General features: G+C 43.0%; 1 protein-coding gene and 1 long non-coding RNA gene across 2 annotated transcripts in view; one reads left to right on the forward strand and one right to left on the reverse strand.

The window, feature by feature from the left end:
• Positions 1-22,736, forward strand: part of LOC119850665 — a 71,917-nt gene that overhangs the window by 9,687 nt on the left and 39,494 nt on the right. The window lies entirely within an intron of this gene.
• Positions 5,571-7,423, reverse strand: LOC122458895. The gene is made up of 2 exons (XR_006279206.1): positions 6,648-7,423; positions 5,571-6,058 (listed from the first exon to the last, which is right to left on the reverse strand). It is a non-coding gene; the product is annotated as an uncharacterized LOC122458895 (long non-coding RNA).

Consider the following 22,736-nt stretch of genomic DNA (forward strand, 5'->3'; position numbering starts at 1 on the left):
TTTTCAGATAGACACTTACACACATGCTTAACTTTAAGCATCTGGATAGACGACCATCTCTGGAGAGCAGACAGTCGCCTGTGGCAGCAAAATGTTGCATATGTATAATTGTTTGTGCAAATGAGTGTTGGCTGGTAGAACAGTATATTTGTTTATAAAGCCCTAGACTGAGGTTAAGCTCTCTGAGGACTAGACTACACTAGAGGCACTACATCAGTGCAGATGCTCCGATGCACCTGTGCTGCTAGAGTGCGTCTGGTGAAGACGCTCTGTGCTAATGGGTGAGCTCTCCTGTTGGCAAAATTACTCCACCTCTGCGAGAGGCGAAAGCAATGTCAGCAGTAGAGCATCTCCTGCTGACATAGTGCTGGTGTGGACAGCATTTACGTTGCTGTAACTTGCGTTGCTCAGGGGGGTGGCTTTTTCTAGCTTGGGGTGTGAGCGACTTAAGCAGTAGTGTAGACCTGCCCCCAGTCTTGATAATATTCACCCCAAAACAGGAAGGATGTGAAAGTAAAACTAGGTTGTATGTGGGTGATATGAAATATATGCTTGCCTCTTCCTGGTATTATGATAGAGTCTTTACTTACGTGATCACATGCTATGTTTGCATAGGACCCCTACCTCATTCAGTGAATCAGTAGTTATTCAGAATTTCTCTTTATACTCCACATCCACTTTTTAATGCAGACAATCCAAACATGGGCATTTCTATGGTGCGGTCACTCTGCTATCTGGGTACTTAACAATCATTAATGAATTTCTTTTCACAACAGCCCTGCGAGATTAAATGGTGTTATTAACCCCATTTTACTGTGGGGCAACTGAGGCACAGAAGGATTATGGCCAAAATTGTCCCCTAATTTTGGGTGCTCAACCTGAGACATCTACTGATTTTCCACTGTACTTCCCATTTTTATATGTGCAAAGCACGGCTTGACTTACTTCATTTGCAGTCATGAGCGCTCAGAGCTTCTGCAAATCAGGACCCAGGAAGCCACCCAGAAACAGAAGTGCACATAAACTAAAATATTCACAGCTGGACACACATTAAGTGACTTGCCCAGAATCACACAGGAACTCCGAGACACAGGCAGGTTCCATTCATAAACCTCTGTCACTTCAACTAACAGAGTAATTGGTATCACTACTAGGCTGTTATCCTCTATGTGGATCAAGCACTAAAGAGGGATATCTGTGAAACCCATTGGCAAAATCTGTGTATTTGGTGAAAGAAGAGAAATACTGAAACTCAGGATTCCTGGGTTTAATTCTAGGAACTGCAAGGGGGATTAAGGCCTTTGGTTTCTACTATAATATTAAATTATTTTCATGATTTAGGGTCTACAGGCACCAACTGAAAGAGAGGGGTCCTACTAGATGCTCTAGACCACAGTGAGATGGACCCTTCCTCCAAGAGGTTACAGTCTAAATGGAAAAGGAGTACTTGTGGCACCTTAGAGACTAACAAATTTATTTGAGCATAAGCTTTTGTGAGCTACAGCTCCCTTCATCGGATGCATTTGGTGGAAAAAACAGAGGGGAGATTTATATACACACACAGAGAACATGAAACAATGGGTTTTATGATACACACTGTAAGGAGAGTGATCACTTAAGATGATCTATTACCACCGGAACCCCGGGGGGGGGCGGGGGGAAGGAGGAAAACCTTTCATGGTGACAAGCAAGGTAGGCTATTTCCAGCAGTTAACAAGAACATCTGAGGAACGGTGGGGGGTGGGGTGGGGAGGGCAGAAATAACATGAGGAAATAGTTTTACTTTGTGTAATGACTCATCCATTCCCAGTCTCTATTCAAGCTTAAGTTAATTGTATCCAGTTTGCAAATTAATTCCAGTTCAGCAGTCTCTCGCTGGAGTCTGTTTTTGAAGTTTTTTTGTTGAAGGATAGCCACCCTCAGGTCTGTAATCGAGTGACCGGAGAGATTGAAGTGTTCTCCAACTGGTTTTTGAATGTTATAATTCTTGACGTCTGATTTGTGTCCATTTATTCTTTTAAGTAGAGACTGTCCAGTTTGACCAATGTACATGGCAGAGGGGCATTGCTGGCACATGATGGCAGATATCACATTGGTAGATGCGCAGGTGAACGAGCCTCTGATAGTGTGGCTGATGTGATTAGGCCCTATGATGGTGTCCCCTGAATAGATATGTGGACAGAGTTGGCAACGGGCTTTGTTGCAAGGATAGGTTCCTGGGTTAGTGGTTCTGTTGTGTGGTGAGTGGTTGCTGGTGAGTATCCTTTCCGCCCCCCTGCTGCTGGTGATGGCTCATCTTAAGTGATCACTCTCCTTACAGTTTTTTTTTCCACCAAAATGCATCCGATGAAGTGAGCTGTAGCTCACAAAAGCTTATGCTCTAATAAATTTGTTAGTCTCTAAGGTGCAACAAGTACTCCTTTTCTTTTTGCGAATACATACTAACACGGCTGCTACTCTGAAACCAGTCTAAATGGACAAGACATAAAAAGAAACGATAATCTCCTGTCCTGCAGCTGTAAAATGAGAACTATGGGCCAGATTTTCAAAAAGAGCTGAGCACTTCTACTGCTAGCAGAAACCGACAGAACCTGTGGGTACTCTGCACCTCTGAAAATGAGGCTCTCGGTTACTTGCCTATGGTCACGCATGGTATTTGTGGCATTGCTGTGTATTGAGTTAAGACTTCCCGTATCCTAGTTTAGTGCCTTAACCACAGAGCATTTAGGGTGGGAAAGTGCACTACAATTCGCTACGTGGATCTTCCCTTTCACGGAAGGAGAATGCACGAAGGCTGAAATTCTCAGAGGTATTAAGTCTCCTAACTTCCATTGAAGTCGTCCTAATCACTGAATTAGGATCTGGACCTAAAAAGGCTATTGGCGCTCTCTCTCTCTCTCTCTCTCTCTCTCTCACACACACACTAACGCACACACTTTTCCTCCCACCCCCAACCCAACAGGAAACCAGTCAGTACCGTAAGAATGGCAGCAATATCCTCATTTATTGCTTTCTTCAGTCAGGATTGGGTAACAGTATTTTTCTTTGGCAAAATTGAACACCATTTACTTAACTTTCCTTCCTGAAAAGGTGTGATAATTTAAGGAGACAGGGTGGTATGTCTGGAAGCCCTCTTTGCTTGCTTCTTCCCTGGTAAGTTTACTGGACACATGTTCTGTATTTATTGTTAACAAAAAACACACACCACATGAGCCTGAATCTCAAGTCCAATGTAACAACTTGATGCTGGTGCAATCCCAATGAAACTGGTAGCATTGCACTGAAATAAAACTGGTGTACTGAAATCAGGATCCATAATCCTGGATGGTTCTTCACAGATAAAGAGTTGAATTCTTCACTGCCCTGTACCTTGTGTAATTGTTCACACCATCTTTGCCCAGGTGTAAAGTGAAATTAAGCCCATGTACCTTCCTCAAGAACTTGCAGGTTGCAAGGCCATGTACATGTTACTGCTCTCTGAAGAGGGAAATGTGTCTAGGTGCTGTCTCCTCATGATTGCTTTCTCTCTTTTTGCCTTCCAGCTGTTCTGTGGGCCATTCATCTGGAACAGGAGCAAATCTCAGTCACAAAGCAGCCGCTTCAAGGCAGCTCTGCCAAATTCACTTGCCAGGTGATTGGTAGATCGGACTCTACCTACATCCACTGGTACCGAGCCCCAGCTGGAGAGGCCCCACACAGGCTGCTGTACCTCACTCTCTCTGGGTTGCAGTTAAAGCGAGAGGCAGCCTTCCCCAAGGAGAAATTCTCAGCCTATAGGACACAAAACATCTCTAACTTGTTGGTGCACAAGCTGGAAGAGACAAATAGCGGCCGCTATTACTGTGCCACAAGCTTCCTGCACAAAAACCACCACAGCTCGGGGGGTGGGGGGGTCAACTCTCATATTACTGCTGCAGCAGAGCAGGCTGAGCCCTGCCCCCGGCCCAGGCACACCAGCCTACACAACAGGCATAGCCTCAGTCCCACAAACCACGGCCAGTATGAACCCCCGTTCGGCCAGCCCAAGTTGTGTAGGGATTTGCCTGAGCCAGGGAAGTGGGAGTTTGCGCCACCCACTAGGCAAAGCTGACATCCAGTGACTGCCTACCAGTAGTGGCTCCACCTCTAAAAGGCAGAACAAGTGATCGAACAGTCACTACCACTTTGACTTCACAAAGCAATGGGTGACCAGAGACACTGGGGAGTGAGAGAGAATAGGGTGGGGACAGGCCAGGGGAGTAAAGTGAATAGGAAAGGTAAGGGCGGGGGAAGACATTTTCTAGGTTGGAACAAATGAACAGTTTGCATCTCCACTGGGAATTTTCAGCACATATCCATGGCTGGAGCTGTAGTGTGCACAGAATGCAGGAGTTTTCTACTCAGTTTCAGTGGCCAAACAGAAAATAAACCAACTTGGCTCCTCTGAGTGCACGTGTGCCATGCTCGAGGAGTTAAGTCAAAAAAACAGCAGCAAAATTTATAGTTTACAAGCTCTTCATTGTAAATGTGAGAAGGGCACAGGAAATCGTGGGGAGCTTCCTTCCCATAGAAAAGGGCCAATCCTCATTCATCTGCACTGCACTTGGTGCAAGACTGAGCTTGGTGACAAATGTGGCTGGATGCCATCTCTGTGCCTCTATAATACCTGGGTCAGCTAGTGGCTTGTTTTGCTCCCACTACACCTTAGCGCATTTAGTTGTGCCCTGCTAGGAATGGCCCTAAGGAGCCATTGTGGGAGTTAGGGATCACAGTAATGCAGTACCTCCCTCTAGCCATGTCCATTACAGCAGAGTGGAAATGGAATACCGTATCCTAGGTTCCAGGAGTTCCAGCCTGTCCTGAGCATGGATAGGTTTTTGGCTCACACTTATGTCCTCTGATAGCGCATTTCACCATCAGCCAGCTTTGACTGAGAACTTTTAATCATCATCATTGCAAATAAGCAAATGAAACTGGTTATTTTATTGCTGGATGTGTGGGGCTCCTGTTAATATCAATGGAATATGTATGGTACTCACTCACATATAATTTAGAGAGTCATACATGTGCCTGTCACTTACAGACGCTGTTCAGAAAGTCTAATATAGATTAATATCCATTCAAGTTCTTGGCATGTATGTTAAGGAAACCATTTGGTCCACAACAAATCATGACCATGGGACATTTACAGAAGTGTGGTACTTACATATTTATTTCCAAAAAGATCATTAACATGTAGTTAAAGTTCATAAAATCAGAGAGGTTCAAAATGGAAAATACCTATTACATCATCCAGTCCATCTTCCTGCCAATGCAGAAATATTTCCTACAAAGTATTTTCTAGTGTTTTGTCGAGTCTAGTTTTAAAGGTCTCCAAAATGAGGCTTCCATCATCTCCTTTGAGAGATGAATCCATGCTTGATTGAGTTCAAGATCAGTAAGTTTTCCTGATATTCTAAGTTTTTCATATTTTCCTCGGTCCTCACTGGTGTGTGCGCAACTCAACCCAGTTTTGAATCCTATGCAAAGTGTATTCTTTACACCATCCTCTGCATCAGTAAGGAAGAAGATGTTTGGCATTTCTTTTTTTCCCTGCATTGAAGATTGATTAAAGCGCTTTCAAATATCCAAAGGAAAGGTGCTCTATCCTGCAAGATACTGAGCTATTTCCAAAAGGTAGTGGGTGCTCTCATCATTATCTGTAGGCACTAATGAGAGGTGAGACCTCAGCACTTCCAGGGTCACTTAGCACTTTAAAAGAATAAGCTCTGTATGAGCAAAGTGTTCACTTTATTTTTAGTAGTTCTCAGACTTAGGTACAGAATTCAATCAAGTCATAATAAGATTTTATACTTGAATTGGGTGACTGTTTTCCTTCTAGTCTCTTGATCATTGTACCGGAAATTATATAATGTATATTTTAAAAAGTTATGACCCAGTCCTCAATGCAAAGTTATCCCACTGTGTTCCCCCCAAAAAACCCAGAATTTTCAAACGGCTGGATCAAGATCTGGAACATGGACCTGAGCATTAGCAGCTGAGGTTTCTCAAGTCTACCTTTTTCAGAATGTGCTCCTTTCTGTAACATGGAGCAAATGGTGAAGGGAGAAAATGATACAGTGACAAGATTTTACTGAATTAATATTGAACCATTAACACCTTATTTTGTGAAGCTACAAGGTGTCTTGAAAATAAAAAGTTTATACAGCAAATTTCATCCCCCTCCCACCCCCCCGACCTCATATCACAAACATCCTTTTAACAAAACAGGATGTGTCGCTTTTCAGCTGCTTCACCATCAAGACAGGAAACCAGCAAATTACTATTTAAAACATCTAGCAGGTTTGGATTCCAGTTACTTCACCATTATTGTCATGAGCTTTTTTGTAAACAACAAAAAACCCAAGTACACTCAAAAGAATCTTTCCCCACATTTCAGCATTATGAAAATCCCATTCCTTTTACTGTTGGTGGGGTTTAAAGCCATAAGGCCCTGGCCTTGTGAGTTGCTGTTGCCTGTAATGGGAGATGAAGGTGCTCTGCACCTTACAGGACAGGCCTTTTCAAGTTTCATCCAGAGCCCAGTGAAAGAACTCCCAGCCACTTCAATGAGCTTTGGATCAGGCCCCCAGACATCCACAACACACTCCCTGGAGACTTTCACTCACCCTTTTGCAGTGGAACTACAACTTCTGTAAAGGAGCTCTCCCCAGATGCCAAGAAGAGGGCTGATGTTGATTCTTCAGAGGCAAGATTACTTGATCAGGAATATTGTATATTTATAGCAGTCATTACAGTGTTTCCATCCTAGAACTGCATGTTTCCATATAAACTAAAACGGTAAAATTAAAACCGGAGAACTCTATGGATTTTATCACAAAGGCCATTTAATGGGATATAAATGTGTATGAAAATAAGTGCACAGCAAATGAATTACTCTCATTGAATTTTCTTGTTTCAATATAACTGAGCTAGTGGAAGATTATGAGACTACCTGAGGAGTCAATTTTGAAAACAACCATCTCTCCTGAATAAACCGAGTTGAATCAATGAGACTATTAATATGAGTCAACTTACTCAAAACCTTCCTCTTCCCTGTACATCCCCATAAGAGTCAGAGGTAAATTAACCCTTAGTTAACGAGGCAGGGCTCAGACAATTCTCATCATCCTCAAGAATTCCACTGGGAGGCTTTCAGTCTCATTTAAACGTCCACACTCATCCACATCCAGTACAGCCCTCTGTGAGCTCATTCCTGGTCTCATGATTAGAAAAATCGCTGCCTGGGTACAAACTGATTTTTAAATCCATGGAATTCAGACCAAGTTTCTCCAGTTGACCAAGTTCAGGCTCCTAAATACCTTTAGGGATCTGGCCCCGACTCCCTTTCCCCCCCCCCCCCGCTAGATCTGTTCAAAGAAAGCCTATAAGAGGTAGCACTCCATCTATATACTTAGTCACTATGCTTTTGAACTATGGTATATTAGTTGCTATATTCAAAATGTTCCAGATTTTAAGGAGTTCTTGCAATAGTTTATTGTAAAGTTTAATGGGTTAAATTCAGCCTTTTGTAGAGGGGCAAGGATGAGGCTTATACTGCACTTACTTCTCACTATAACCCTCAAAATGGGGCTTAAGTGGGGTTAAAACAGTGTAAGGACCTTGTTCGGGCTCTCTGCACAGAGATGAAGGTCACCCACTAAAAGTTACATACTCTTGTAGAGTTGGGGAATAGACACTAATAGATACCCAAAGGGAAACACAGACAGGGTATCTATAGCAACAGAATTCACAAACAGCATATGAAACAATAGGAATCTATTGATTTAGGTGTGGGGGGGGGAGTTAATCCTTGAGGCAACTCTGAGTTTGCATGAGAAGAGCCAGATTTTAGTAAAAGATTTTTTTCCCTAGACAACAATTCTTTCATATCTACAAACTTGGTGGGACTCCCAGTTAAGACAGGATGAAAAATTCCTGAGTAAGTTCTCCCTGGGAATTGGGGTCTAATCCAAAACTCATTGAGATCAATGGAGGAACTTCCCATTGACCTCAATGGACTTTGCATCAGACCCTTAGTGATATATTTTTATCACTGCTTGGAAGAGTTCTATTAGTTGGCTTTTTCATGCTGAGAGCATTATTCCTTGATCAAATCTGCTGAGGTTTATGTAGGGGGAAAAAAAATAAGGGAGTGCAGAGAGCCATAACCTGTAATCATTGTTTACCACCCACCCACAGATCTCATACTCTTCTTGAAAAAGTTCTGAACAAGGCAGTCAGAAGAGTTGCTGGATAGCATGAGGGAAGGTTGGGAGATGTTCATATCTCAAGGTGCAGCCTTATGAACTTTTATACAAGGCAAATGCAAATCTATATTGCCTTGAAATAGCTCATCTGCAGATGAGAAATATCCAGTGACGATTTGTCTATCAGTCACTTCTTCTACTTAAGTGACCCCTCCCTTTTTCAGAGATTAGAATTCATATTCCTTTGTTTCTCAGTAGCAGGTTCAGCATAACTTAGTGAGAATGTTTCTAATGGAAGTTTTTCTTGTTGCTTCAGTAGTCTGGTCTTGTAAGTTGCTTTTTTCCAACCTAGGCTTCTACACGCAGGCACATTATTGAGCAATGATTGGAGATCCTCCATGTTCATTCAATTTCAGATTAAATGGTATTTGTCTTTTCTCTGCAGATGGAGAGGCCCAAGTACTGGTACAATCTCAACTATCCATCACCAGGTCAGAAGACAGAACTGCCCAAATTGACTGTCATGTTTCTGGCATAGCCCTTAGTACTGCTTATATACACTGGTATCGACAGAGACCAGGTTCAGCTCTGGAACGGATTCACTATTTCTCATCAGGAAAATCAGTCTTTGATCAGGATTCTGAGAAGGGAAAGTTTGAGGCAGAGAAGCAGCTCTCCAAGTCGATCTGTGTTCTGACAGTAAAGAAAAGAACCAAGAGTGATGTGGCTACTTATTACCGTGCCGCTTGGGATCACACAGTGTTACTAAACCATTCACATTCTGTACAAAAACCCTACTTTGAAAGATTGTTGTTGAGAATTCAAATGTATGAAACCACAGCTAGCTCCTAATCCTGCCCCTCATGATGGAGCCAGACATAGAAACACCTTACTGGTTTCTGCAACAGGAGATAAAAACCAACAGAACTGTTGTTCTCACAAGGTTTGCAAACAGTAAGATCCCACCTGTCTCTGCCAAACAACAAGACCAAGTAGTTGTGCAGGGCAGCTAAATATATAGTCAGGGCAGCTAAATTTTCAGTTGCTCTCTGTGGGTGACTAAGGTTTGATACAGGTGCACATTTACCAGTTTGCATAAGGGAGCTGACACTATGATTGAATTAGTCAAGACTGGATATTCCTTGAAACAGGAAGGACAGGAAAGTCAATCCAGGATGTTCAACCCAATATGCAGATCTAATGAAAAATCTCCTGGTTACTGACAGTATGGAGGATCAGTAAGCCTATCACCTGGTCCATAAACTCATTTTAATACTGCCTCTATATTCCAGTAATCTTTGTGCAGTTAGTTACTCAAGTGCACTGGAAACTAGACTGCTAATGTAAAATGTGTTGTAACACTGCTAGAGTAGAAACAGGAAAAAGATTCAAGCTATTTAATTGGCATTTTACCAGCGAAGAGCTTGTTAGTCCAGCAGATGCCTGCTCATAAAGCCATAAAATTCAGTTCTAAAGAATGGTTTTATATTTAGTCTGTGATACCAGTTTGTTAGATACGAAGTTACACTCTCCTGGAGCAGATATTTCTATCTAGCTATACGTATGAATACACCTTATGAGCAAATAGATGATCAAATCCCATGGAGCTGATTCTCTAGTAACTCCTCTCTGTTTAGAGTAATCTGGATTAATGCTTGGATGGATAATGAAGGAAGGAAAACAATGACTGCACTGATGTGACATCCCCTTTAAAAAAAAAAAGCGCACCAAGAGGAATTAGGTTTTGAAGGCCTGCGGGAAGAGTGCATTTTGATAGAACTTAGAAGGAGTGGAGATGGTGAAAACATGACAGACTGGATCAGGGTATAAATGTAAATTAGTAGTGCTATAGTGTAGAACGTTAAAAGGAATTGTCATATGCTCTAATGAACTGCAGGCTGTGAAGGTGTGCATGTGCGTGCGCACACACAGTGCCCTTAGTGGATGGTTCCAGATTTGCTCGGTCATGTGACATAGGCCCTATACAGCTGAATGAATTCCTTTGTGGGGGATCATGCCATTTTATTCTGTGTTTAATAGAAAAATGAATTGTCGGTTCACAAAAATGGCTTTTAAAAATATACAGATCAGTTTCTTGGTGGCCCTTTGATCACTAAATGAGAGCTGAACAGAGTCCTTCTCTAGTTCAAGTAGAGTTCTCTGCAGTGGATTAGTCCTCACTGCAAGACAATAAAAGCAAATATTGAAAAAAAGAAAAGTTGCTTGTAAATCAATTGTGCGACACCTTCAGGTATAAATTGGCCCTTTTTCAGAGCCAGGGTGAAACCAAGTGTACATGAACAAGGCCATCTATTTCAGTAGAGCGCATTAGCACTGTTATGATTTGTGAGATGTAAAATGGCCAAGTATCACAATTAAGTAGGAGAAAATCTGAAGAATTAAAAAGACTGAAAAAAATCACAACAGCTCTATTCTGCCAGATGATCAATGTCCCCGGAAACATTGTGAACACCATCAAATTCCACTGGTTTCCATGCGATCTGAGGGCACTGACTTATTCTCTCCATCAGGAAAGGCTCATCAGTTTCCCTGGGCAAGTGATAAGGGAATGACAGAAAGACAACTACAGTTTTAACTGCACTGTCAGCAGTTCTTGTCTCTCCCCTCCCCCCATCCCTTTGTCCACCAGCTACCTATTCAATTCTCCAACAAATTCATTCGTGCTTTCTTCCATATAGTCACATACTCATGGAACAGGTCCCTCGTCTCATATGGAACATCACTACCTTCTCCTCTGCAAGATTTCTATTCCACAGGATATATAAGAAATCTGCTAACCCACAATGACTGAGCTTTAGGGGTGAGCAAGGAGAAAACAAAAACTTGTGCATAAACATGACATGGTAAAAATTAAAAATAAAGGGGTTTTGATGTTTCCCTTTCCTACAAGCTTGAGAGGTCACACCTTTTTTCAGGCTGTCAGCAGTGTGAGGCAGGACTTTGCCTCTTTGTTTTCACCCCGGGGCCCAGATCCAGTATAGTATCTCAAGTTGCTACAGTAATACAAGTAACTAACAACTGTAATAATAATCATCATGAACACTGATCCTGAAACACACCCAGGGAATCTATTTGACTCCAGTGCTAGGGTTGACACTCGCTCAAGGTCAAAGTTGTTATACTGAGCAGCAGTAACTCTACCTAACCTTGCAATAAATCTTCTACAGCTAGTACCACTTAACTGGAGGTTACCTAAATGAGCAATTTCCTCTCCCCATGTACACATCTCTCTCCATTCAAGACCATCATTTACATTCCCTGGCTGGAGTTCTAACAAGGGCAGCAAGAATGTTGCTGTTAAACACTTTTGTTCTAGCTACGGTTTGCTCCTGTAAGTAAGTGTGTTGCTTGCACTTTGGGTGACAAGATAGCAAGTGTGAAAAATTGGGACGGGGGTCGGGGGGGGGGGTGGTAATAGGAACCTATATAAGGCAACACCCTGAATATCAGGACTGTCCCTGAAAAAAAAAAAAAAAAAAAGTCAGGAAATCTGGTCACCATACTCACAATGCCCTCTGCATACATTGGCACATGACAGCAGCAGCTGGAGAATCTTCACATTATTTCAGTTTTTGATATTTTTTCATTGTTTCTCCACAGATGGCTCCTCACAACTGCATCTGACCCAATCTCAGCTGTCCATCACCAGGGAAGGAAGTAAAACCTTATGAATTGACTGCCATGTTTCTCTATCTGAGGATTTTGGCAAGGCTCCTATACACTGGTGTAGGCAGAGACTCGGTGCAGTTCCAGACCCGATTCTGTTCATCTCAGTAGTATCTGTCTCAGACGGAGAAGTGGAGAAAGGAAAGTTTAATGCTGAAAAGAAGTTTGGTCAGTGTACACTTAGAGTGGCCATAAACAAAATGACCTCCAAGGACACTGCAACTTATTATTGGGACCACACAGTGTTAGAAAACTGTAGACAGACAGTGTGTACATAAACCCACAATGCTTTCTGAGCCACAGCCTTCATTGGCTTCTGCAGCGAGATATGAACAGTAACTGCTGATTTAGAGGATATTTTCCAAATACATTACTAACAGGTCAGGTCTAGCAGAACAGGAGGTCACATAGGGCACACAGGGGAGTTAGACACCCAATCTCATTACAAGTCAATGGGAGTTGTGTGTTTAGCTGCCCCTTGCCCGGCAAAAAAAAAAAAAACAAAAAACAAAAAACAAAAAACCCACCATCTTTCCACTGAATATTAGGTGAATCCGACAGTCAGTAGTTGTCTGTGGGGGCTGAGTGGGTGGATATTTGTCATCAGTCTAGAGGAGTAGAACACTTGGGTGAAAAATCGGGATCTAGAGAAGGAAATGAGGACAGGCTTTCACCCCCATAACTGCCTGACACTACAGTCTCCCAATCCAGACATCATTCATCTCCTGAAACAGGAAGCAAGTGAAAGTAAAACCGGAGCGCTGGACCCAGTGTGCAGGTGCAATAATGTACCTCCTTATAACTCCCCAGTAACTGGGGCTCATCCTGCATAGTATCCTCCCCAGGTACAGAGCCTCATGTTATTGTCTAGAAATTCCAGTTGTGGATCTCAGTGGCCATTGGGTCAAGCCCTAAGTGTCTTTCCATTGACTTCAATGGGCTTTGGATCAGACCACAAATCACCTAATGGCACTGCAAACCAGCCTGGCCACTTTACATTTTGATATTACTCCAACGGAAACCAGAGTAAGTTTATTTTGGTTGCTTTTCTGCTGTTTAATTAGCCCTGAACCACAAAGAGCTTATTGTTCAACTTTATAAAAACCACAGAGTTCTGTTCTGAAGGACCAGCCTATCTTTAGGCTCTGTAGCCAGTTCAGCAGAAAACACATGGGGTGACAGCAGGCCACACTCTGTTTGAACTGATATTATGCTGTAGAATTTCCATCTTAGAATGAATGATCAGGGAATGTCACAGAATAAGAGTCTCTGCTCCAAAGATTTTATAGTCTAAGGTGGGTTACAAGAGCAAGGAGAATAAATGGAGTCAGGTTCTTCAGAACCCATGGGGAAAGCATGTGATTGCAGACGATACTTGAAAGAAGGGCAGAAGTGGAAGCATCGCTTATTGAATGATGCTAGAAAGACATAAGAAAACTAATGGAGCTACAATATAGAAGAGACATCATGGATTGGATTAGCTCATCACAAGGAAACAAAGAAGTGTTTAAGAAAACATGAGGTTACTTGTAAATTAATTCAACAAAAAAATCAGTGTAAAGTTGGCCCTTTTTCAGAACTAGGACAAAATTGACTGCAAATATAGGATGGATCTGCAATTGTATATCAGTAGAGGGCATTAGCATACCGCTATATCAGCCACTGTACATCACTCTATTTATAGAACAGAGGGATAGTCTCACACTGAAGTAGGAAGCGATATTCCACTACTTCACATCCAGGAAACTCAGTGAGAGCAGGATCCTGGGAAGCGCTTAATATCTTCACAAGGGTTCTGAGTGCTGTACTGGCAACAACAACCATCAGGGCAGCACCTCCCATCTTCAACAGGGAAAGAAAAATAACCCCCAAGAAAATTAGTCTTCACCGTGATATTGACATGGCTCTGCCAGTCCATTCATCTTTGTATTAGTTACAGTCATAGCTAGGATCCCCAGTCACAGATCTGGTCCACACTGCACAGGGCACAGTACAATCAAAGAAGCAAAGTTTGCATCCCCGCCCACAAACATCTTGGTGCTTTCTTCCACCACTTGTGTGGAATACTCCACACCCACCCACCCACCCGAATCCCTAAACCAGTAGCCTCTTCTCCTTCAAATTCCACTCAAGACCCACTTCTGCTGTGACTCCTACAAGAAATCTGCTGGCAAATGACGACTCTAGTTGTGGAGGGTGGGGGATATGGTATATTTAAACATGAATTACCAAAAATTCTCTGCTGGTGCAAATACCCTTTTAGAATGAAAATCTTTGGGACTGTCACTCTGTATATTGCTATGTGTGGTACCTCACACAATGGGGACTATCCAGACAGAGGCCTCTGGAAAACACTGTAATATAAATAATTAAATATAAATAAATAATTCAAAGACCAATCCTTCATTACCCAGACTTCCATGATGCAATCTACTCTGTTCTAAAGATAACAGAAGAGCTTGCTTCATGTCAGACAATGCTCTTTGATAAGAGTAACTTTGGATGAGTTTTAGCCATAACTCTACTTATCTTAAATTAGCATATGCAGCCAGCAAAACCTCATCCTGTGTTAACTAAATGAGTCACTTCCTGTCCCCAAATGCACCACTCTATCCATCCCAACAGTCACATTTCTGATAGATGCAGCACCAAGAAAAACCTGTAAAATGTTACTACTTCAGGTTGTTATCCTGGCTTTGGTTTTGTCTTGCAAGTTTCTTTCTCCCTTTTCTGCACAGTTGTAGATTACCGAGTCACAATTCACCATGCCCGAGATTTACATTAATTTCTAGTTCTTTTCTTGCTCTCTTTCTAGACGGATGTGCACAAATACATCTCTGAGACAAGCTCAGGTGTCTGTTAACAGGGCAGAGAATAAAACTGCACGTATAGACTGTGAGGCTTCTGGCATTCAGAACTTCAGGAGCACTGTTATACACTGGTATCGACACAGACCTGGTGAAGCTCCAGAGCAGATTCTGTACATCTCATCTGATGAACCTGTCTTTAACAAAGACTCTGATAAGAACAAGTTTAAATGAGATAAGAAACTGGACCAGCCCATCTCTACCCTAGTAGTAAATGAAATAGCTCCTAACGATGGAGCTACCTATTGTTGTGCCTATTGGGATCACACAGTGTTAGAAAGCCATAGACAGCCTGTACAAAAACCCACTCTGAGCCAAGTATATGAAACTAGACACAGACCTCATCCTTCCTCTCAACTTAGACCCTGATTGGAAGAGAAAGCAATTTTCCAGGCCTGTGATAGACAGCCATTTATCAAGATGATGACATTTTGCCCTCTGCTGACTGAATAGCAAATCAATGAATGGAGAGAGCTAATAAGCTACCAAAGTGGTCATAGGTGCTGGAACTAAGGATGCTGCTGCACCCCCTGTCTTGAAGTGGTTTCCATTATGTGCAGGCTTTACAGTTTGGTTCAATGGCTCTCAGCACCCTGACTATATACAAATTGTTCCAGCACCCCTGGGGTGATTGCTGGACGTTTGCCTTATCCAGGAATATCCCTGACTGTCTTTAAGCCTAAGGATTTTTTAATAGAGGAGAAAAATCCTAAACTACGAGTGGGAAAAAAAATTCAGACAAACATTACCAGGCTTCTGAACTAGGTGCAGAAACTTGCTGACAATGGAAGTGCCTCCACACATCCCCCAACCCCCCAGACGTTGTGCCATGCATGCACAAAACCACAATGCCATTATCACCAGGGGACGTTGACACATGGTACAGCCACTGGGCTATATTATAATGCAGTCTTCTTTCCATAGTGCTGTATTACAAGTATTGGAATAACTGTATTACAGTGTGACAGCTTTTGAAAGAAGAATATGTGGAAACATGTACTTAAGCTTGCTAAGCCGTAGTCCCAGATCAGATTCCCTCCCACTATCAATGCAACAGTTTCTAGAATAAATCAATAGTTGTACATTTAGATTCCACCCCCGAATTGGATCACACATGATGGGGAAGTTGGAGGAAGGGGAGGGGGGGAAGACCAGGGAACTGGCATGGCTTCCACCCACAGCTGAAGCTAAGGCCACCCTATAGCACATAAATATCCTCCGTAAGACTCTTTTATTGGTTGTAACCAAGAAATCTGTCCCACTTCTGCTACAATTTTCCCCCACACTAACAACAAAAGTGACAGCAGTGGCCACTTCCCAGCTGCAGCTCTGGCTCCCATTGGTGCTTCCTCTCCAGCATATTCCCTGGACCCAAACAGATCCTCAGAACATAGGCCTAGGACATTCCCCAGCCCAGCTGGCCACAGAGTCTGTTCCAGGGTCTAGTCCAGGTCTGGGCTCTGTTCCTGCTCCTCTGCCACCAGAGAACCCTGTGGTGCTGTCCTCATCCCCTCTGCACCAGTCTAGAACTCACACTGTCCCAGCTCTAAAAACCTGTCATGCAAGAAGGGAAGGATCCATACTAAGGGTGGTGGTGAACACCCAGTTAATCTCCTTGGAGTAAGGGCAGGTAGATGGGCCACTGCCAGACTTTTGCTTGGCATCCTTCGCCTTGCGATAGGCACCCTGAAGATTTTTGATTCACTCCCAACATTGGAGAGCCATCTGCTGGATCCCCTCCTCTGCCAGCCTCTTGGAGATGCTCTCGCACAGATGCTGGTTTCAGGTGCACCTCCCAAAATCACGTTCTTTGCCGTGTTCACTCCAGAGAGCAACAAGAACCCTGATGCTTTGACCAGCGAGGACATGCCGGGACAGCACCTTCTCAAGCTGTTCGACTGAGCTGAGCAGGGCAGAAGTGGAGCAGGCTGGATGAAATGAGGGGTTAAATGCTGACTGGGTATATAAACCAGTAGAGGTGAATGGGAAGTTAGTACTGTAGGTAGAAGGCCAGAAAATACAGCCCGGGGGGAATTGTGGGATGGCATTAGAGGACTATCAAACCTGAGCGCCACAACCTGGGATTCAGCTGCATCCCCACTGCAAAGCAGGCAGGTTTGGTCCTACCTTAGAGGAAAACCCAGGCTGTAAATCTACACTCCCAGCCAGGCAAGCAAGCCTAGGTTCAAAAAACACACATAAGCCTGGGCATAAGGGTTTTGTGAGAGGAGGAGAGAGGGGTTTTGGCTAAAACCAGGGTAAGAGCCAAGGTAAATGTACAGCGACAACACAGCCTGAAAGACATAAATCTGCTGGCAGCCACAGGCACCTTTCTACAGCAGTGTTCCTATACTTGCTTCCACCAGTGGAACTGATCCAGGGGTAGAAACAGAGAAATTTTAGGGGAAAAAGTTTAGTGTAGACAGATGAGGCTAATTGACATTTGGAAAATGTTCCAGGCAGAGCCAAGTGGAAGTTCCACTCCATCATTTAATAAAAAGAAAGAAATCCATGACCACTGAAATTGTCGCAATGCTACTCACTGTGGCCTTGGAACTCCCTGGCAGCAGCAGGGATACATTTCCGATCCTTCTGCTGCCAAAGCACAGCCCCCTCCACTTGGGCTGAGGAAGAGTTTTCTTTAGCAGCTAGCAGGACTGGGTTTATGCCACATAGCTGAGCATTTGTGGTAACATCCTTGTTCTTTGCACATATACACTAATCAGGGTATCATAGTATCTATCAAGGGCTTTTAAGAATATCTGAAGGAATACAGAGAAGGAAAATCCTGACTCTCATACCACAGTCTGGTGGCCCAGTAGCACCAGCCAATAATTTGTGCAAGTGCAATCAAGCAGAATTAAAGGTCAAGTAGATCCAGAGATGACACTTTCCAAAACAGGCTGTTTAAATAGAGAAACTGCTACCCAGTCCCTGTACAGTTTTTTTGTAACTCATTAGCAGGTAAAGGAGTTTCTTGGAGGAAAGCTATTGTGCATTTGGAGTTTCATAAGAGAGGGTGTAAGGATTTGAGAGTGGGTTTGAGTTGGTTAGGAGAATACTGAGAGATTAAAAGAATTCATTGTGCATTAGCCACCCTACCCAGGAGGGACAGGTTCCCTTACCAGCTCCAAATCCATCCCCGCAGTCCCCTCTACTACCAGCCCTGATCGGTTCTATACTGAGTCTCCAGAACCCCCTTCCTAACGCCTCTTTGTAGATTAGGGTAAGAAGTTCATGTTGGTTTTCCTCCACGAGGTCTGAGAAAGAGAACAGTGACTCTTCGGATGATCTCTGGCCTCCGTATTAAAATAACTTATACATTCTCTAAAGTGCAATGTATACAGATGTCTTAACATTGATAATAAATTAAATATATTGTCAAAGGGTAACTCACCATCAAAATGCCCCCATGCAGCTGGCAAAGTCTTCTCCTCTGGTGCCTCCTGCCAACAGTCACTCCAGCCCTGCTGTGGTTTAGCCCTCCACCAGGTCACTTTCATCTCTTCCAGGGTTACAGAAACACAAAACAGTCTAATAAACTTATGACAGATCTTCAGCCCAACTTGGGGGCTCAATAACCCTTATACCACTTATTTCAGGCAACTTTCACGCCACCTTCCTTGACAGCCAGTAGGGAAATATGGGCAACCAGGCAGGCCTGCCCTCTACTCTGGGTTTCAATACCCTGTAGCAAGCAACTATAGACAGCCTACTCCTCCCCTCTAGCATTCATCCTTAATTCACCCACCTAGTCCTACCCAGCTGAGCATAATTCTAAATTAGGCCTGGCCCACCCTCCAGATGCAACTGGATGCACTAATTGCTGTCTGGCAGGGGCTCAGGTTAACTCCTTCTTTGCCAGTGTGTGATATACACACCATCACATATGCTATTTAATATCTCATAGGTATGTGCTTATATTATATCTTTAAAATGAAACCTTATGTCAACATTTTACCTCCACATTTGAAGCAAAATTACATACCAGTACTTAAGTGTACAAATGGCCTTTTTTGGAAGACAGGATAAGGTCAGTTATTAAGGTACACGAGCATGTGTTATATCTCAGTAGAGGGCAGCAATAGTACACAACTGAACTGGCAATGCCCGGTTTGTACCCCAGTGACTATGTGTACACCTGAGAGAAAACACAGACTCAGATTTGTAATGGGAGGGAGCGTGCTCCGGCACAGCCAGCATGGACATCGGTGCTAGCCCATGTGAGCAATTGAGCACAGATTCAGGCACCATTAGGAGCAATGAAGCGTGCTCATAACCACTTTACATGTTCTCCTAATATGCGTGTGCCCAGGAGCATGCACAAGTGGGGGAAAGCAGGGGCACATTCCCAGCCCCAGTATTCTTCTAAAAAAATACGCATTTCTGTTCTAGCTCCGGCCCCCGCCCTGGCCGCTACTCCAGTCCTGGCAGCTGACCACTGTTCACTGCCCCAGCTCTGGCCATGCACTGCTCCATCCCCAGCCCTGGCCCCTAACCCAGCCCCTACTCCATTCCCTGACCCCGGTCACTGTTTCAACATGCCTGTCCAAAAGTGGTCAAATTTAAATTCCTGTGCATGCCCCTGCTTCCTGTGCCTGCAAAACAAACCAAAAATAAAGCCCCTGACAGATGGAAATCAGATGGGATTCTATGCAAACAACTACACAAGTTTTACTGTACTTGCCTTCACTTCTGCTTTAGTATATGGCTGCAATATCTAGAGTACACAACCCATGATTTGCAAACATTTTTACCCCTCCAGTTGGTTTATGAAAACAGAGGAGACTTCAGGCCCCTCCACCCTCCAGGGATTTTAGCTTCTGACCACCTGAGAACATACATAGTTTGACTCTTCTAAAAACTTACCCCACACATCTGCAGCCAGGAGAGCTATCATTGGAAACGGCTTAAACAACTCATTTCCTCTCCCCACATGCACCTCTCTCCCTGTCTCTCCGACTGAGGGGTTACTTCAGAGTCCTCTGTTTCAAGCTCAACTCCACCAGTGAGAATGTTACTGCTGCAGGTTCTTATTGTGACTTCAACATGGTCTTGTAAGTCATTTTTCCATTCTGTTCTTTTCCACATGTACACATTCCTTCAGCAACCAGACACGTTCCAGATTCCTTCAGCTTCAGGTTTATAGTATCATTTCTCCTTTTTTCTTTCTAGATGGATATTCGCAAATAACTCTGATACAAACTCCATCGTCTGTCACCAGAATGGTCACTAAAAGCGCACGTATGAGGTGTAAAATTTCTGGCGAAGGTTTTAATTTTAACAGTGCTTATATACACTGGTATCGACAGAGCCCTGGGGCAGCTCCAAAGAGGATTCTGTATATTGGATCAGGATCAGTTATTATGGATGAAGGCTTTGATAGCAAAAAGTTTGAAGCTGTTCAAGATGTTTCTACATCCACCTCTAATCTCAGAGTACACCAACTAACCCAAGAGGACACTGCTACTTATTATTGTGCCACCTGGGATCGCACAGTACTAGAAAGCCATAGACAGCCTGTACAAAAACCCACTCTGCACTCTGAGCCAAGTGTATGAAGCCAGACAGATCCCTTGTCCTTCCTCTCAACTTGGAACCAACAGCAGAAACTTGTGACTGGTTTCTGCAATATGACAGGAAGAGCATCAGCATCATAGGACTGCAGTTTTGAACCACATTTTGTTAGAAATCATCACAACACCTTTTAGAGCAGGTCAAAGTTGTTTTGACAGATAGTTTATTCTCCCCCAAAAATGCAATTTCAGTTTGACCAAAACTATTTGAAATTTGGGTTGAATTTACCAATATTTCGCTGAAAAAAATGATTTTTTTAATGTTGAAATTTCATTTCAACATTTTCAAATAGAAACATTTTGACTTTTCATTTTGAAACATTTCTTTTTGAAATTTAGTCAGATTTATTTTAAAAAATACCAAAAAGGTAAAACCCTCCCCAAAATAAAACATAATGAAACACAAACAAACAGAAAATGCTTTGGTGAGAACAAAATCTTTCATTAAATCTGAAATGAAAATATTTCAGTTTTTCATGTTGGTGAGAAAAATCAAACTAGGTTTTATTTTGTGTTGAGCCAAAACAAATTTTGTTAGGGGATTTTTCAGACACTCACCCACATGCTTAACTTTAAGCATCTCTGGAGAGCAGACAGTCACCTATGGCAGCAAAATATTGCGTATGTATAACTGTTTGTGCAAATGAGTGTTGGCTGGAAGAACGGCATATTTTTTTATAAAAGCCCTAGACTAACGCTAAGATCTGAGGGCTAGTCTACACTAGAGGCACTACATCAGCGCAGATGTTCCAATGCACTTGTGCCACCACAGTGCGTCTGGTGAAGACGCTCTGTGCCAATGGGAGAGAGCTCTCCTGTGGGCATAATTACTCCCCTCTGCAAGAGGCGAAAGTGATGTCAGCGGTAGAGCATCTCCTGCTGACATAATGCTGGTGTGAACAACATATAGGTTGCTGTAACTTGCGTCGCTCATGGGGGTTGCTTTTTCACACCCCAAGCAACATAGGTTAGATCGTCTTAAGCGGTAGTGTAGACCTGACCCCAGACTTAACAATTTTGATAAATGAAGCGGGGGGGTAGCCCCTGTTTATGAACACCTTCCCAGCCAATTAGCTGTAAAATCCCCGCAGGTGATTTGAAATATACGCTTGCCTCTTCCTGGTATTATGATAGAGTCATATATTATGATAGACCATATATTATTTTTGCATAGGACCCCTAGCTCACGAGTGAATCAGTAGTTATTCACTATTTCTCTTTATCCTCCACATCCATGATGTGGCCCCAAGCCTTATTTAATGCAAACTATCCAAACATGGGCATTTCTATGGTGCGGTCACTGTAGTATCTGGGTACTTAAACATTAATGAATTTCTTTTCACAACAGCCCTGTGAGATTAAATGGTGTTATTAACCCCATTTTACTGTGGGGGAACTGCGGCACAGAAGGATTATGGCCAAAATTGTCAAAAGTGTCCACTAATTTGGGGTGCTCAACTTGAGACATCTACTGCCTGATTTTCCACTGTACTTCACATATTTATAGCATTTGATATGTTCAAAGCACTGCTCCGACCAACTTCAGTTGCATTCATGAACACTCAGAGCTTCTGCAAATCAGGACCCAGGAGACCACCCAGAAAAGGAGGGGCACATAATGTGTGTCCAGCTGTGAATATTTTAGTTTAAGTGACTTGCCCAGGAACTCTGAGGCGCAGGTAGGGATAGAATCCAGTTATCCCTGTTGACACCCAACTGCCTTTATCATGAGACCAGCCTTCCCTTTCCTGCAACATGCTCCCTCATCCACCAGATACCTTCCAAATTCTGTAACAAATGAGTCCAGGGTCCTACATAAAACAGCCTCCTTCATTAAACAAACCTGATTCAAACCCAGAGCACCAACCACCCTGTACTCAAAATGAAACAGGAGTCCTGTGGAAGAAAAAGTGTGTGATCATGTAATTAAGTACTGTATCATAACACATATACATAAGGGGACCAAATTAAGGTTTCCTGGGCAACATTAAGTCTGGCATTTGCTAACTTCTGAGTGCTTGATTTTGCAACCTTAATAGTCTATTAAAGTAGTCTTTTTTTATACAATGTCCTAATTTAAAAAACAGAAACAAAAATAGAGGTTCCATTCATAGACCTCTGTCACTTCTACTAACAGAGTAACTAGTATCACTACTAGGCTGGTATCCTCAATGTGGATCAGGCACTAAAGGGGGATGATATACACGTTTTGCCAATGGGTTTCACAGGTATTTGCTGAAAGAAGAGAAATACTTAAACTCAGGATTCCTGGGTTTAATTTTAGGAACTACATGGTGGGATTCTCTAGTGGTTAGAGACCCTTCTGTTTCATCCCCTGCACCCAACCATCTAAGTTACCTCAGTATCTGAGTGCCTCA

The sequence above is a fragment of the Dermochelys coriacea genome, chromosome 2 (genome assembly GCF_009764565.3).
Source record: "Dermochelys coriacea isolate rDerCor1 chromosome 2, rDerCor1.pri.v4, whole genome shotgun sequence".
NCBI lineage: Eukaryota > Metazoa > Chordata > Testudines > Dermochelyidae > Dermochelys > Dermochelys coriacea.